The following is a 16076-nucleotide window of genomic DNA, read 5'->3' on the forward strand; positions in this document are numbered from 1 at the left end:
TCTCAGGCGGAGACTGTATGCGATGATTCCGGAGATATCGAAATCAGGGGCATACCAGTGTGCCAGAATTCGATCTGCGATGGTGCACTCCTTCGGATAGTACCATCACTGTTGAATATGGAGTGCTGCCTTGAGGGTATTTGTCATCAGTATTTTGGCCAAGTGTGGATTGGCGGCGACACAAAATGGCGAATTGAGAGCAATGGCCCCACTGACTCATTTGGAGGCAACTGGGTCTTTGAGAACCCTTTCAATCACTTATTTCACAATGATACACCTTCCAGTTAGGCATTTATAGCGGTACTGCCACATCTTAATACCCTGCGGTGCCTTTGTTGTAATGAAGTCTGGCTTTAAGATGGCGGCTTGAATGCAACGCAAGGACCGGCGTTCCCGAGTGCAGAAGTGACGGTGCTTTTGTGCATCTGTTGTGGATGTAGAGCGACTTGCTCAGGAGGGGTGCCTCTTGGGGGATCCGACTCCGACTGCCTGATGAATCCTTTTGTATATGGTGCCAGACCCTAAAATGGCAGACTCGTGAAGACGAGACAGTATTCCTGCCCCTGATGATCCCAAGTGCTGCAGTTCTGATGAGGGTGCACTTGTACTGTGACAGTGCTTGAGTCACATGTGTAATAAACCAAATCTGACCAGATGTGTCCAAGTTACAGCTCCAGGGCGAATTTTGAGGTTAATGTAGCCTGATTCTATGATGGCTCAGCCCTGAGCATTGTCAAGGATTCATCCAGGCGCTTTCCAGGTAGACGGGAACCTCCAGCCGCTTGTGAGGCCTGGCCGCTGTGTGTAAAAAAAGCTGCGGCTGCAACGGGATACCAGACATGTTCTCTTGAGCCCAGAAACACTTGTAACGGAAAGCAGAGGTGAGCGGTCTCATTCCCCCCTGCCTCGTCTTAGTTGTGCGGTGCTTTCAGGATGGCAACAAGGGGCAACTGAGGGCGGCTGTCTACACCTGGACCTCCCGCCCCTGATCCTGGACCCCTAGCAGAAACAGTGTGGGGGTGAAGGGGGTCAGGCGAGAATATACTCATGGAGGAGGATGCCTCACCCTAACATTGCGGCCAAGCGAGCCCCAATCCTCAGGAGGCAGCGGATGAGGGATCTGAGAATACCCAGGTGTCTTAGCTTGTCATGGCCTCCACACAAACTGACTAAACAACTAGGCTCCTACCTTCTATCCCTCACTTTTGAAGCCCCTACACCACTCACCCCTTCTAGCTCCACTGGTCTGCGCCTAATAGAGAAGCCCCTCCAACCACACCGGACTCCATGGACTAGCTAATCAAGTTTACACCAGCAAGGCAAGGGGTGCTCCCCCACCATCCTCCCCCGACCGGCTCTCCCATAATGACATAAACTATGTGATCTTCCTCCGACCGTTGAGACATAGCTGCTGACCGATGCCCGGTGGAGCTACCTGTTAGCTAAAGAGCAGATGGGTTGTGTACTTCACCCTCGGCTGTCACCTACCCAGCCGGACTTTGGGGAGCCTTTCATTCGTCTCTACGTCGTATCTCCCCCTACCCCTTTAACTTTCCCCCTACCCTTCTACACTTCATTTATATCGCCCTCCTATGCTCTTAATATGTTTTTTAGCCAAGACCTTGCTATTTGGCCGATGCCCGGTGGAGCTACCTGATAGCTAAAGAGAAGAGGGGCTTTGGACTTTCCCCTAGGCCATCACTTACCCAGCCAGACTTGGGGCAGACTTTCTGTTGTCTCGCCGTCGTATCGCCGCCTTACCCCTTAACTCTACCCACTTAACCTACTAAGCTCCATTCAGGGCCGGACTGGTCATGCCGGGCACCGGGCGATCCCCCGGTAGGCTGGCAGGGGTGGGGGCCGGTTTTGTGACCGGAGGCCGGTTCTGTTGTTGGGGCCGATTTGGGCGGTCGGGCCAAATCGGTCATAACCACAGAACACAGACATTAAGCACAATCAGGCTGCTGGCCTGTTTTAACGGGAGCACGATTCCTGATCAAAAGGAAATAATTTATTTCAAATCGGCGCGGCACTGCCACCGCGCCGATTTAAAATACATTATTTCATTTTGATTAGGCGGCCGCAGCGGTGCTGCCCGGTCCTACAAATACACGCTCCCTGTGTGATGACGTCACCCCCTGCTCAAGTCCAGTAACCCTGAACCATGGCGGTCCTGGCGCCCCTGCTCGCCCTGCTGTACTCGAGTCGGCCCCCAGCTAACAGTGCAGATGCAGTGAAATTCCGATGCCAGCATACATTGCAAGCACTAGTGATCGGTCCTTTCAGCCACATAACACCTCCTGCTCTGTAAAAGAAAAGCGTGTTTATCAACCTGGTATTACCCGGAGATAGGAGCCTAAAAGCCATAAATCACTAGCCTGCGCACTCCCTTCATGAAGTAAGTTGCATACAAATGTTTGCTTGTGTCCTGTTATAAGCACATTGCATGAGGAGTGCTTTTGTACTGCAGAGTGTGACTATCGACACCAGGGCCTTGCTTCCTATAGGGTCTTCCTGGCTTCCATGCTTATCTGCACGATTTTTCACTTTTCTTTTTCGGCAATTTACAAATTCACTTAATGTATTTGTGTGGTTGACCTTTTTAAACTTCACCCAGTGTGTTGTGTTCCCTTATGGTGTTTTACGTATATTATTTAATGTGTGTATTTGCGATAATAGTATGAAGGCTGTGGAAGGATTTCACTCAACTGTTTCTGACAGTTTTATTATAACAACACTTGTTTAAGATTTGCACTTATTATGAATATGTGTGTCCGTATCTTCCCTACTGTTTATAATATCTATATCCCCCAGTGGGCTACATTTAGATTAGGGCTTACTCTGACTGGTGCGGACGAATGCCAACGACCCTGATGGGCAATACCACACAAAAATGTTGACCATCTCCTGAATTTAGGTCTTTGAGGTTTAATAAATCCCATAAATCCTTGTCTGCTTTTGAATTTAGCACAGCTAGCAAACAGTATGAATAACATAGGGATTTCCTTTGTACAAAAGTCAATTTTGTCGCTCATTTTTTTTTATTTTGCGAAGTGAACGATTCGCTAATTTAGCAGCTCCAAATTGTGAATCCTTACTAGGGAATTCCTAATATCAATTTGGCATTTCTGTCCAAAGCGTTCACAAATTGTGATTGAGAGTAAAATAAAGTATCTGGATGTCATACACGCTAAGTAGAAATTGTTGCGTTTTATTCAAGGATAATATCCAAGAGCAGGGCCGGACTGGTCATGCCGGGCACCGGGCAGTCCCCAACAACAGTACACAGACAATAAGCACAATCAGGCCGCTGGCCTGTCTGAACGGGAGCACGATTCCTGATCACAAATAAATAATTTATTTGAAATCGGCGTGGCACTGCCAGCATGAGAACTCATGCTGGCAGTGCTGCCCTGATTTCAAATAAATTATTTCATTTTGATTAGGCGGCCGCCGCAGCGCCACCCAGCCCTATAAAGTATTACACGCTTCCTGCGTGATGACGTCACCCCCTGTTCCAGTCCAGTAACCCTGAACCATGGCGGTCCTGGCTCACCTGCTCACCCTGCTGTATTCGAGTCGGCCCTGCGGCTCACGCGATGGCTCACGCCTCGAAGGCTGAGCCAGAACTTCTAGGGAAGGTGACCGACGTTATAGAGGGGACAAGACATGCCCGAGAGAGAACAAGATAGACAAGAAAGGGAGCTAATAAGATAGACCTCGTAGCGAGAGAATGAGACAGACCTGAGAGAGAATACAATAACCAGAGACTGTTGATGCAAAAACTGCATATTTCAGGTAATTAACATATCGTATGTACAACATGCTTGAGCTTCAGACAAGCTAGTGTATTATTAAATGTATTACCTGAATAGGACACCTTTTTTAGGGGGCCAGTACATTGTGGTACATTGCATACCTGCCACTGAACCCGATTCAGACGGGAGACTCAGGATTATTTAAACCCAAACTTGCTATATTTTGTCAGTATCCCGCTTAGAATCGCATCTGCTCCTATAGAAGCTCATGGAGGACCTTCCACTTTCCTCTTCTAAAAGGTTGGTATGGATATTGCATGTAAATTCACCTCCCTTTAGCCCACCATGACTCAGCAAGAATCCGGGTGGGGTGGTGGCCAGTTGCGGGAAGCATGACTCACTGGAAAATCAGAGCTAAACTGACCAATGTTTGTTTGTGCAGACTCGCGCTGTAGCGTGACTCGGCAAAAAACAAAATCCGACTTGTGACTGTTTAACATTAGCCAATGTTTGTGCCTAGCCATTGTTGTATCGGGTTCCCAAGGCCTACATGTTCCGAAGATAACCCACATACATTGGAAGAACTGTTGGCACGGAAACTGTAAAAGTCAAAGAACAAGTTTATTAAGACCCCATGGGGTGGTGGTACACTCATACAGCACCCTTCGGTAATGCAAGAGGTATCACACCGAACATCGGTGTGACCCCCTCTTTTTATACAATTCTACAGGTAATAAAACGAACAAGCGGCACAAAGTTACAGAACATTATGTACATATAAGGGCATGTTTTGGAACACTGCCAGCTCATTGGAGGGTTTCAAACCCACTGGTCAGTTTGCGGCACATTCCTAAGGAGTGACTGGTCAGTGTGAACTGCGCATGTGTGAGCTTGACCAATACTAAAAATAGCCTGTTGCTGGGCAGACTCGAGTGGTCAGTGGAACGGACAAAGGACTAAAGGGCACGCTGGCCACGAGGCCGCTCATGATCTAAAATGGCCGCCGCTACATATAAAATGGCTTTCTATGTATAGCCAATTTAAGCGAGAAACGTGTAGCAAAGCTAAGCGCTAACCCAGCCATCGTCAAAATACGACAGACGACCCTTTTAGCGTTTAGCTGAAGCTACCTCATAGTGGACATAGTCAGGGTGTTCATCTTCTATATCAATTAACATTATTTGCGTTACTTCTTTATGAAGCATCATTTTGTCATGAGCAAGAACTCGTCTCGATGGTACACAGATTGATAAGCACATAGAACATAAAGCTGGGCCACATTGGATACATAGGCATACAAAGAACAGAATCCCCACAATGATGCATAGAATCGTTAACAGTTTCCATCCCCAGGTGGTGAGTACTGACCAGAACCATCCTGACAGAGTCCAAGTACCATTATCCGGATGTATTTCAGCGGCTATCTTATGTAGCTTTGTGATAGCATCATATACAGATGGTGAATTGTCAGGTATATAGACACAGCAACTACTTCCGATAATTCTACATGCCCCCCCACGGTCAGCTAACACTACATCTAGAACCATCCGGTTCTGGAGCGCAACAATTCTAGAAATCTGTACTTCTTCAGTGATATTTCCAAGTGCTATTGCAGTATCATTAGCCACAGCCTCAACAACACGGGTCAGTCGTCGGATCTTTCGACTGTTCAAAGCTGCCCCAACGAAGGAAAACAGGCCCAAATTAAAGTCCACATACTGCTGCAAAGTAGTGTCCGTTTGATCTATATCATCCAAAACAACAGAGCGTTTGGCACGGTTTAAAACAAAGTCATGATATAAAATGTAGTCATTGTGATACATTGGTGGGGCAATGAATACAGGAGGTAATACAAAAGACACGTAGCAAGTGCCTGACCATCCCAATGGAAGCTGATGATAACCCTTCGTTCCACAGATGAAGTAAGTATTGCGGGATGTTACAAACGATATACCATTTGGACTGTCAAATGTGAGTGTGGTGTTGCATTCACTTCTCCCTACAGAAATTACACCTTTATTGCATATACATAGATCCGCTTTAGTAGCAATAACATTAATGACATGTGCATTCGATACATTGATATTTCGCTGATTGCTGTAAATTCGTGAAGCAGACACATTATCAGGGCGGTATTCCTCCCATTCGAATCGAGTACCCTCAGCTTGTGGATACCCATCCCGGTCATGGTGACACAGTTTATTCAAACGAAAAAGCACTCCCCCTTTGGTTGGCCATCTCAGAGTAAAGAGGAGAGTGTACAAGGCATTGCAAGATCCATTATGCGAAAACGGGAGAGGAATGAGTGGAGTACCCCCTTTCTTCTGGTGCCCGGGCAACATCCCACACACCCAGCAATTTGAGGTATTTGTCATATTGTGCGTATGATGTAGGATCTGAATAAAACTATTGTTCAGATAAGTCTGTCGGTGCCGTTCTTCGTGATAGGGCAAGGTGAAGTGAAAATGTTCAGATGGAGCCGGGGTAGTCGGCAGCAAATGTTCACGTGCAGGTACCACAAGTTCAACTACCCAGGCTATTACAGCGATCACCACAATAGTCAAAACAAAGAGAATGGCACCCAAGAGTCGCTTATCTCATGATGCTGATGATGCCATAGTTCAGAAAAGTTCTTGCAGAGTCTCAAATAGTTCAAATTGGTCACAAAGTCTCAAATACACATGCGTGTATACCTAAAAAAAAAGAAAAATATGGTGCTGAACTCCGAGGTAGCCGTTGTTTTCTTCTCCGGGCCAAGACGGGTGTCGCTACACTGGCAGAACTGATCCCCCCCCCCCTTGGAATATCCGGTTTACGTTTCACGAACCTGGAGCGGTAACCAACCAGTCATAAAAACACAAAAAGAAACTCTTCTTTATCGTGGCCGTAGGTTGTAGCGCTCTCGTCCAGAAGCAGTGTGGTCCGGGAAGGCTCCCTCAACTTCGGCCGACGTCACAGCTGGGCTCTTTTCCTTTTCCAAAATCTCTTTATAATCGGTCAACACAACAGGATTTGCCAGATCAGGAGAGACACGACGGCAGTGGGTTGAGTGTATCCACCGCTTCCTGTTGGTCACTCGTACAGCTGTCCGAGTAGCGAGGAGGACTTGCTCGGGGCCACGCCACCTCGGTTCCAAGCTATTCGTCCTCTCAAACGACCGAATCACCACAAAATCCCCAGGACGAAGATCATGGCCCTCTCCAGTAGAGTTGTCAGGGAGCGCTTCTCGAACCTGTTGATGAATAGAAAGCAAATCATTTGTTAATCGTGCCAAATAGTCATTCATCATTACACAAGGCACATCATGTATCAATCGCGGCTTAGGCACCCCCCAGATATTCATCGGCCTTCCGAACACCACTTCATATGGTGTGAGGCCCGTTCGAGAATGGGGTATCAATCTGAGGGAGAGCAATGCTAGCGGTAAGGCATCCGGCCATTTTAATGACGTGGACGCCACGATCTTGGCCAGTTTTAATTTCAACGTGGCATTGTACCGCTCAACAAGACCTGCAGATTGAGGGTGGAACACAGCATGAAACTTCTGCTGAATCCCTAACCCCTTCAACACATATTCCACAATTTTCCCGACAAAATGAGGCCCATTGTCGCTCCACAGATATTTGCAAATTCCAAATCGAGGGAAGTACTCTTTGAGCAAAACCTTAGCTGTTGTCAAGGCAGTATTGTCTTTCGTGGGGAAAGCCTCAACCCATTTGCTAAAAGCACATACCACCACTAAGACATACTTCAGGTTATTGCAGCGCTCAAGCTGGATATAATCCATTTGGAGTACCTCGAATGGTGCAGAAGGTGGAACGAACCCTCCTTTCGGAGTATGGGTCCCCTTTCCAGGGTTGTGCTGCAAGCATATCAAACAGGTCTGCACTACTCTCTTAGCAGTATTAGCAATCTCGGGATGCTCCCAAACTCGTCGAGTAATTGCGAGAGCCCCCACGTGTGCCAACCCATGTGCCATTTGGACCATTACATGCAAGTAAGCTGCAGGCAACTTCCATTTCTCCATATCCTTGCTTCTCCAACACCCTTCATCGTCTAGCACCCCATCTGCTGCCCATGCCGCAAGTTCAGCTTCAGTAGCTGATTTCTGAATATCTAATATCTCAGCTCTAGCATCATTCCATCGTTCAGCTTGAGACTTTGTCACGTACATGGGGGAGTCAGTTCGAAACATAGCCGTTTGTCTTGCTATGCTATCCGCAAAGGCATTTCCCTGACCCACTTTATCAGTGATCTTCTTGTGGGCGCTACATTTTATGATCGCTACCTTCTTTGGACAAAGCAACGCATTTAGGAGATCACGCACCAGTTCTCCGTGCATAATGTGTTCTCCATGAGAAGTCAGAAACCCACGTTCTCTCTAGAGTAGCCCAAAGTCATGCGCTACTCCGAAGGCATACCGGCTGTCTGTGTATATGTTCACACATAAACCAGCGCTCAATTGGCAGGCTCTTGTTAAGGCTATCAGCTCTGCTGCCTGAGCCGATTTCTGTGGTATTCTAGCTGTTTCCACCACTGTCTTAAGTGTCGTGATCGCATAAGCTGCGGAAGTCATGCCATCTGGCAGCCTTAAACACGATCCATCGACCCACAGTTCCCCATCCACATCTGGAAGTGGCATATCCTGTAAGTCGATACGACCCTTTGTCTGTTCCTCGGTCAGGAAAACACAGTTGTGATGTTTTTCTTCCTGACCCTCCTCGACCGGATAGGGCAATAAAGTGGCAGGGTTCAGAGTAGCACATCTTTTCAGTGTAATATGTGGCGCCAACAGTGTAAGCTCATATCCTGTTAAACGTGCACTCGTGAGATATTGGGTTTTTGTTTGGCTTAGCAGGGCATCTACTGCGTGAGGAACTAACACCAGCAGTTTATGTGATAACACTATTCCCTCACTCTGCCGTATGGCTACTGCTGTTGCTGCTACCGCTCGGAAACACCCAGGCAATCCTCGTGCTACAGGATCAAGAATGGCAGAGAAATACGCACATGGTCTCTGCTTGTCCCGTGTACTTGCACTAACACTGACAACGCGCACCCATTATTCTCGTGCACGTACAATGTAAAAAGTTTTGTATAGTCTGGTGTGCCTAACACGGGTGCAGAACAAAGGGCCTGTCTCAACTGTTCAAAAGCATTCTGACATTCATCTGTCCATTCAAGGGGCATTGGTGTGGCTTTGGACAATAACGCTCGCAAGGGCTTTATAATGTGTGAAAAACCCATGATCCATTGTCTACAAAAGGACGTCAACCCTATGAAGGCACGTACATCTCTCTGCGTGCGGGGGACTGGTGTGTCTAAAATTGCCTGAATTCGATCTGATGTCAATGCACGCCCCTCCTTAGACAAAAGATGACCGAGGTAGGTCACCTTGGGTCTACAGTATTGAAGCTTTTTCTTGGAAACTTTATGATTATTCTGTGCCAGAAAAGAAAGCAGCGCAATCGTACTTTCTTCACATTGTGCATAAGAATCAGCGGCAAGCAGGAGGTCATCCACATATTGGATAAGGACAACCCCCGACTGCAACTCAAAAGAGTCAAGCTGTCTTTTCAAAGCCTGACTGTAAATACTCGGGCTCTCAGTGTACCCTTGAGGAACACGACAAAATCTATACGATTTATTATTTAACGTAAAGCCAAACAGGTATCTGCTATCGGGATGGACAGGAATAGAAAAGAAAGCATTCTTCAAATCAATTACACTAAAAGTCATAGCCGTTGGTGGTACCATCGTAAGCAAGGTCGTAATATCGGACACCACCGGGTATTGGGGAACGACAATTTTGTTGATCTCTCTCAAGTCAATAATAAACCGATAAATTTTGTCGTCAGTATCTCTCTTCAGAATCGGCAGAATAGGACTATTACAAACATTGTAAGAAACCTCTTCTACCACCCCAGCCGCAATCAGATCTTGGACAATATGTGTCAGGGCAATTTCTCCTTCCTTCGAAATCTTATACTGTGGCACACGTGGCAGAGAAGCCCCTTCCTTAACAGTAATGTGAATAGGTGGAATACGCATCTCCCCCACATCCGTGTCTGAGGTCGCCCATAACGTGTGCGGGAGAGAGGCCAAAGCTGAAACGTCTTGTATAGTATAAAACCTATTTGGGTCAGGATAATTGTCATTGAGAATGACACGCACTCCCTCCGGAGCGCACCGTATCGTTGCTCGAAAATATTTAAGCAAATCAATGCCCAGGAAATTATCTGGTGTATAGGGCGATAACAAAAATTGGCCAAAACTAAAAAATTTGTCGAGACAAAGCGCTAGGGGTTTCGACAATGGGCTAGGGGAGGGTGTACCATCAAACCCTACACATGTAATCATTTCGCCAGACAGGGGAGCCCTTGGAACCAACCTTTTAGACAAAGCGCTACGGGTAGCTCCGGTGTCAACTAGGAATTGATCAGTAGAACCCAAAATACCCGCTGTTACATATGGACCCTCCTGATCTACAGGCACTTCAATTGGTTCCGCACCCCATCCTACGCAGTCCTATGCATGTACATAATCCTGGTGTTCCACATTCCCGCCTTCCGATATCTGATATTGATTCCGTCTATCAAACGTGTTCCGTTCATCCTGGCCACGGCCCCTGCCCTCAACCCTTCCACGATCACTTCCGCCACCTCTTGCTCCCGTATAACCTCCTCTCGACCTACCACCTCCTCGACCACGCTGACTACGCTGCTCACGAAGTACCGGACAATCATCAGCCCAATGCCCAAACTCCTTACAGTAGGCACACTGATCCTCCGCTATATCCGTACGACCATACGACGTAGTACCTCCACCTCGTCTTCCTCTATCACTCCCTCTATACTGAGTCCCACGGACCTGTGCCAACATCACCTTCGTCTTCAATTCTTTCGCTTTCTTATCAACACTTTCTTTAGCCTCTATCTCCTGCCGCTCATAATACTGAGCCATCGGTAACAAAGACGCAGGGGTCGCCCAGGAACTTTCACTCGTTTTCAATCGTTTTGCAATCTCCGGTAGGAGATTAGTCACATACTTATCTACAAACAAATGCCGACCTGTATCGTCTGTTAAAGATTGACCACTGTAATCATGGAATGCCTCCATAGTCCAATCGATCTTTTTAGAAGGAACGAGCGTTTTTAATTTAGTCAAAATAGCCGCTGGAAGGTCTAAAATCAACTGACAAGGTTTGCATGCTGGTTTCCTTTCTAAATCAGCTTCATTAATCTCTTTCCATGTACCCCCTAGCACTGTTTCATCATTATTCTTACGAATTTGTCTCCACATATCAGGCGGAAGTATCAACCCAAAGAACAAATCTATATCAACCAGAGTCATCACACAAGATGAAATAGCCCCTTCCACCCCCTCATAGAATGCTGCCGGATTCTTACGAAGATCAGGTAAAGAATTTTTCAATGCCATAACATCCGCTCTATTCCAAGGCGTATACACCCAATTATATACAAAATACCCCTTCGCATCTTTTGACCTTCTATCATCATCTGTACCTTCCCCTTTCGGTGGAACATACAAAGGTGCAGCTTCACGCATAGGCATAACATGCATTGCAGAATTCTTATCTGAACCCCGGAGAGAACACTCCTTAATCTGCTCGCTATTCTCCGACTCGGACTCCTTTTGCTTCCTTTTCCGCTCCTCCCGCAATCTGGTTGTTTCATCTCGCAGCTGGATCAGTTGCTTGAAAAGGTCATCAACATCTGCAAGATCAAATACACCTTTATCCAAATTCTCACGACATACTGACACAGCTTTAGGTTCAAACGTATCTGAAAGTTGACGATACGCGGCAACAACTTCATCCGCCAAATTAGACAGAAAATACAGTAATTCATGATCCGTCCACCTACTCCTCTCCGCCACCACCTCAGCCTGTGAAACACAATTCTTATTCACTTTACGAGCCCAACTACGTAAATGCGCGGACCTCTCTGTGGTAAACCTGAGAGCAGTTATACCCTTCTTTTCCGACTTATCCTGCCCATCATCACCCGAATCTTCAGCTGGAGCCGTCGGCGAAACATACGGAGGCGGTGACCGATCTAGCAATGAAAAATCATCAATTTCATTATTAAGGACAGGATAAAGCGGTCGACGAATAGGGAATTGACCCGTCGTTTGCAATTTACGTTCCCGTTCCTCCCTCTCTCTTTTCTCCTGAGCCTCTTTTTCCTCAAGCTGTAAAGCCTTATCCAGAGCAGCCTTGCGCTGCTCTTTGTCCGCCAAGGCAACTTCACGTTTCATTCGCTCACGCACCGCTTTCTCCCACATTCGCACACAATCAAACATGTTTTGTCTAGACCTGCGTTGAAACAGACATTGCTCCACAAACTGCACTTTTTGCAAATCGAACGACCCATGTAGTGGCCATTGCAATTCAGGATCCGACTTGGTATACTTATGCCAGAGTTTACTGTACATTATAGGGGGAAGGCCATGTTTAATGTACATTTCGCGATTTGGTGTTCCCTCTGGGGGAGCCGGCTGTGATTCCGCTAACCTAATTGTGGTACCATTTCCAAGACAGCACATCCCTCAGAGCGTGCTAAAAACAGGCATGTTCAAAGAGTATCACGAAAGCGTGACACCGTATAAAATGGCACTTACAGTACTTCACACAAATGTGCCGCTCAGAGGAAAAAACAAAGTTAGAGAAACATCTCTACATGCCTGCCTATGTGAAGTGCACTACACATATAGATTCAAAGTTCACAAATTCACAAATTCACAAGTTCACAAATGTTAGCTAACTCAAATCAAAGTCATAGGTCACAGAATTTCGGCAAGCGTCCGAGGACTACCTTACCGATCACAAATCATAGAACTCCAGTAAGCGTCCGCAGACTACCTTACCGATCACAAATCTTACCCAAAGTCTCAAAGGTCCAGATTCCAACTGCCAAGGTCTTTTAATCAAATCAGCCAAACGGCACTTTATCCAGCAACACAGACGATTGAAACTCAGTCGGAGACCGGCGCCACCTGGAAGGTCAGATCGGAAGGAAAGGAAAAAACACCGTGGGTGCCAAGACTCGGGTCACTTAGTGGCAGCGCGCGTCCATGGCGAGTGTCCAAACCTTCGTCACGACCTCTCCTTTGGGCATCCGAGTCGCCGATGAGTCCCTTCGTGGTCGCCAATTTGTTGTATCGGGTTCCCAAGGCCTACATGTTCCGAAGATAACCCACATACATTGGAAGAACTGTTGGCATGGAAACTGTAAAAGTCAAAGAACAAGTTTATTAAGACCCCATGGGGTGGTGGTACACTCATACAGCACCCTTCGGTAATGCAAGAGGTATCACACCGAACATCGGTGTGACCCCCTCTTTTTATACAATTCTACAGGTAATAAAACGAACAAGCGGCACAAAGTTACAGAACATTATGTACATATAAGGGCATGTTTTGGAACACTGCCAGCTCATTGGAGGGTTTCAAACCCACTGGTCAGTTTGCGGCACATTCCTAAGGAGTGACTGGTCAGTGTGAACTGCGCATGTGTGAGCTTGGCCAATACTAAAAATAGCCTGTTGCTGGGCAGACTCGAGTGGTCAGTGGAACGGACAAAGGACTAAAGGGCACGCTGGCCACGAGGCCGCTCATGATCTAAAATGGCCGCCGCTACATATAAAATGGCTTTCTATGTATAGCCAATTTAAGCGAGAAACGTGTAGCAAAGCTAAGCGCTAACCCAGCCATCGTCAAAATACGACACCATAAAATATAAAACCCATACCGTGACTCGACAAAAAACAAAATTGTGACTTCTGAGTAAGCAGAAACAGCCGACGTTTCAACGCAAACACAAGAAAAGGCGCCATGCTTCAGCAGATACAGTGATGCGGAATGATGGCTGGCCCGGCCCTACCACCTCTTCTCGGCTCTGCTCTCGCTCTCCTTCCGGCTGGTGCGGAAGGTGCCGCCGCTGTGCCTGGGACTGACCACCCAGCACCAGGACGGCAACTCCTACGACTTTGACTGGAGGGAGGTCGAGATTCTGATGTTCCTCAGCGCCATCGTCATGATGAAGAACCGGCGCTCCATCATCATTGAGCAACACATGGGGAACATCTTCCTGTTCAGTAAAGTGGCCAATGCAATTCTTTTCTTCCGTCTGGACATCCTGATGGGACTGCTCTATTTCACCCTGTGCCTAGTGTTCTTGATGACCTGTACACCCCATCTCTACATGGGACCAGAATATATCAAATATTTCAATGACAAGACCCTCGATGAGGAGACTGATAAAGATCGACGGGTGACCTGGCTCGTGGAGTTCTTTGCCAACTGGTCCTCAGAATGTCAGTCCTTCGTGCCTGTGTATGGGGACCTCTCCCCAAAGTACTACTGTGCTGGCCTGAAATTCGGAAAAGTGGACATTGGACGCTACTTGGATGTCAGCACCAGGTATAATGTCAGCACATCTCCTCTCACAAAGCAGCTTCCCTAGCTGATTTAATTCCAGGGTGGGAAGGAAGTGCTGCGGAGGCCACAAGTCGACAAGAAGGGAAGGGCTGTATCTTGGAGCTTCTCTGAGGAGAACGTGATCCGGGAGTTCAACCTGAACGAGTTGTACCAGAAATACAAGAAACTGCCCAAGCAACGGGAGATTATGGAAGAGGAGGAGCTTGAATCCCAACCTGGCGAGAACCCCTCCGATGAAAGCAAGAAAGACAAGTGATGCTTCCAACGGGACCATCCCCTTCCTCTCCATAGCTCATCACCTCTTTCGGTATCATGGTGGGTCTTCCCTCCCTCCCTCCCTCCCTGGTGGGTGAGGCGAGGTGGTCTGCTGATTATTGCACTGCCTGGTGGTGGGATAGATAACTTGTTTTGGTCTGTTTATGTTCTGTTTCTTCACCTGTTGGCTTGAACGGATGTCTGTCCGGCCTCTGCCCCATCCCTACAAAACTAACATTCACATAGCAAGGAGCACATGGTTTCCCTCATGAGTCTTTACAAATGTCTTTGAGCACTCTGTTTACGCCCCCTTCTGAGTGACGCGGCATTCTCCTGTTCCGTGTCCTCCTTATTGAACGGTTCATTTCTCCACCTGAAATAGGACTGGGTCTACATTGTAAATGTTTTTTCTCCCAGAGCCAGGGGTATGTGCAGTAGGGAAATGAGTATGCATTGGGTGGGGCTGTGGGGTTAGGGTACAGTATGTTTGAGTGAGTGGCAGTCCGGTCAGAAGTTAGTTTTTGTGTGTTTTAGATTCTCTTTTAGCCCACTCAATCTGTGGGCCCCCGGTTTCTGTAAATATAGTTCTTTTTGTTAAAATTCTTTTGCTGGACTGTGTGGGTGGCCTGTCCCATGAGCTGCTCCGTGCTACTCTGTAAAAGATGCTAATTCCTTATTTGTCCTATTGTGAATGAAGAAGGCAGTGAGGTTTGGAGCAAATGGGAAGACCGGAAACAAATTACAAATGTGAAAGCTTACGGAGCAACTTAGAAATGCAAGAAAAAATTTAGCAGGCGGATGGAAATTCTCTACTTTCCGGTGTCTTTTTCCAGTTATCTGCCCTCTACTGGCTGCCTCTCCTAAAGCGTTGTCTTGCGCTCCCACCTTTGTATGTTTTATTTTTTGGACCTTGCTGTAGCCTTCCTTGCTTCTCCTCTACCTAGGAGCATGACCTAGGGTACTTTGCAGTATGGGGTTTCCCTCCCCTAGTCCTCATTCCTTGCTGCCAGGAGGAATGTTCAACAGAATTGCGAGTCTTGTACCTTTGGATAGGTTGTTTGGGCTGCCTGGACTGTGAAGGGCTTTTTGCCAGGCTGACAACCATTGCTGAGGAGTTTAATGAAGTGCTTGAAACTATTACTTGTTTACCTCTTATGGCCTTGCACTCTCGTCTCTATCCTTCAGAGCTGCCATGGACATGATTGTGGTGTTACTTTTGATGGGCCGCAGTATCCCCCTGGGTCTGATGGGATCGGTGCTGCTGAACCACAGGTTGTGATCTCAGCACTGTTGAAGAAATGAAGGGAGAACTGAATGGGTGTGATACCGAGATGGTTTCATGTAGAAGCAACAAAATGTATGTCTCCTGTCACACTGCTCCCTTCAGAGGAGTGCATTAAATCATGGGTATTACACTTACACACCTACGTCACGTCACCACCTGACCTATGATGCCGTGTCACCTGACCACCATGATGATGATGTTGCTTGTTGTGTAGAAGATGCGGCACGCAGTGCGCATATGTTACCGCCTCCGTGTCTGCGTGCCACTATTTCTTTAGTGTGGGTGGGGGTGGGGCCTGCTGCTAATACTCATGCGC

At 47.2% G+C, this 16076-nt stretch overlaps 1 pseudogene; it reads left to right on the forward strand.

Annotated features, from left to right (window-relative positions):
• Positions 1-13758: 13758 nt before the first annotated feature.
• LOC147709712 (thioredoxin-related transmembrane protein 2 pseudogene) lies at positions 13759-14701 on the forward strand (annotated as a pseudogene).
• Positions 14702-16076: the final 1375 nt, after the last annotated feature.

The sequence above is a fragment of the Lissotriton vulgaris genome, chromosome 6 (assembly GCF_964263255.1).
Source record: "Lissotriton vulgaris chromosome 6, aLisVul1.2, whole genome shotgun sequence".
Taxonomy (NCBI): domain Eukaryota; kingdom Metazoa; phylum Chordata; class Amphibia; order Caudata; family Salamandridae; genus Lissotriton; species Lissotriton vulgaris.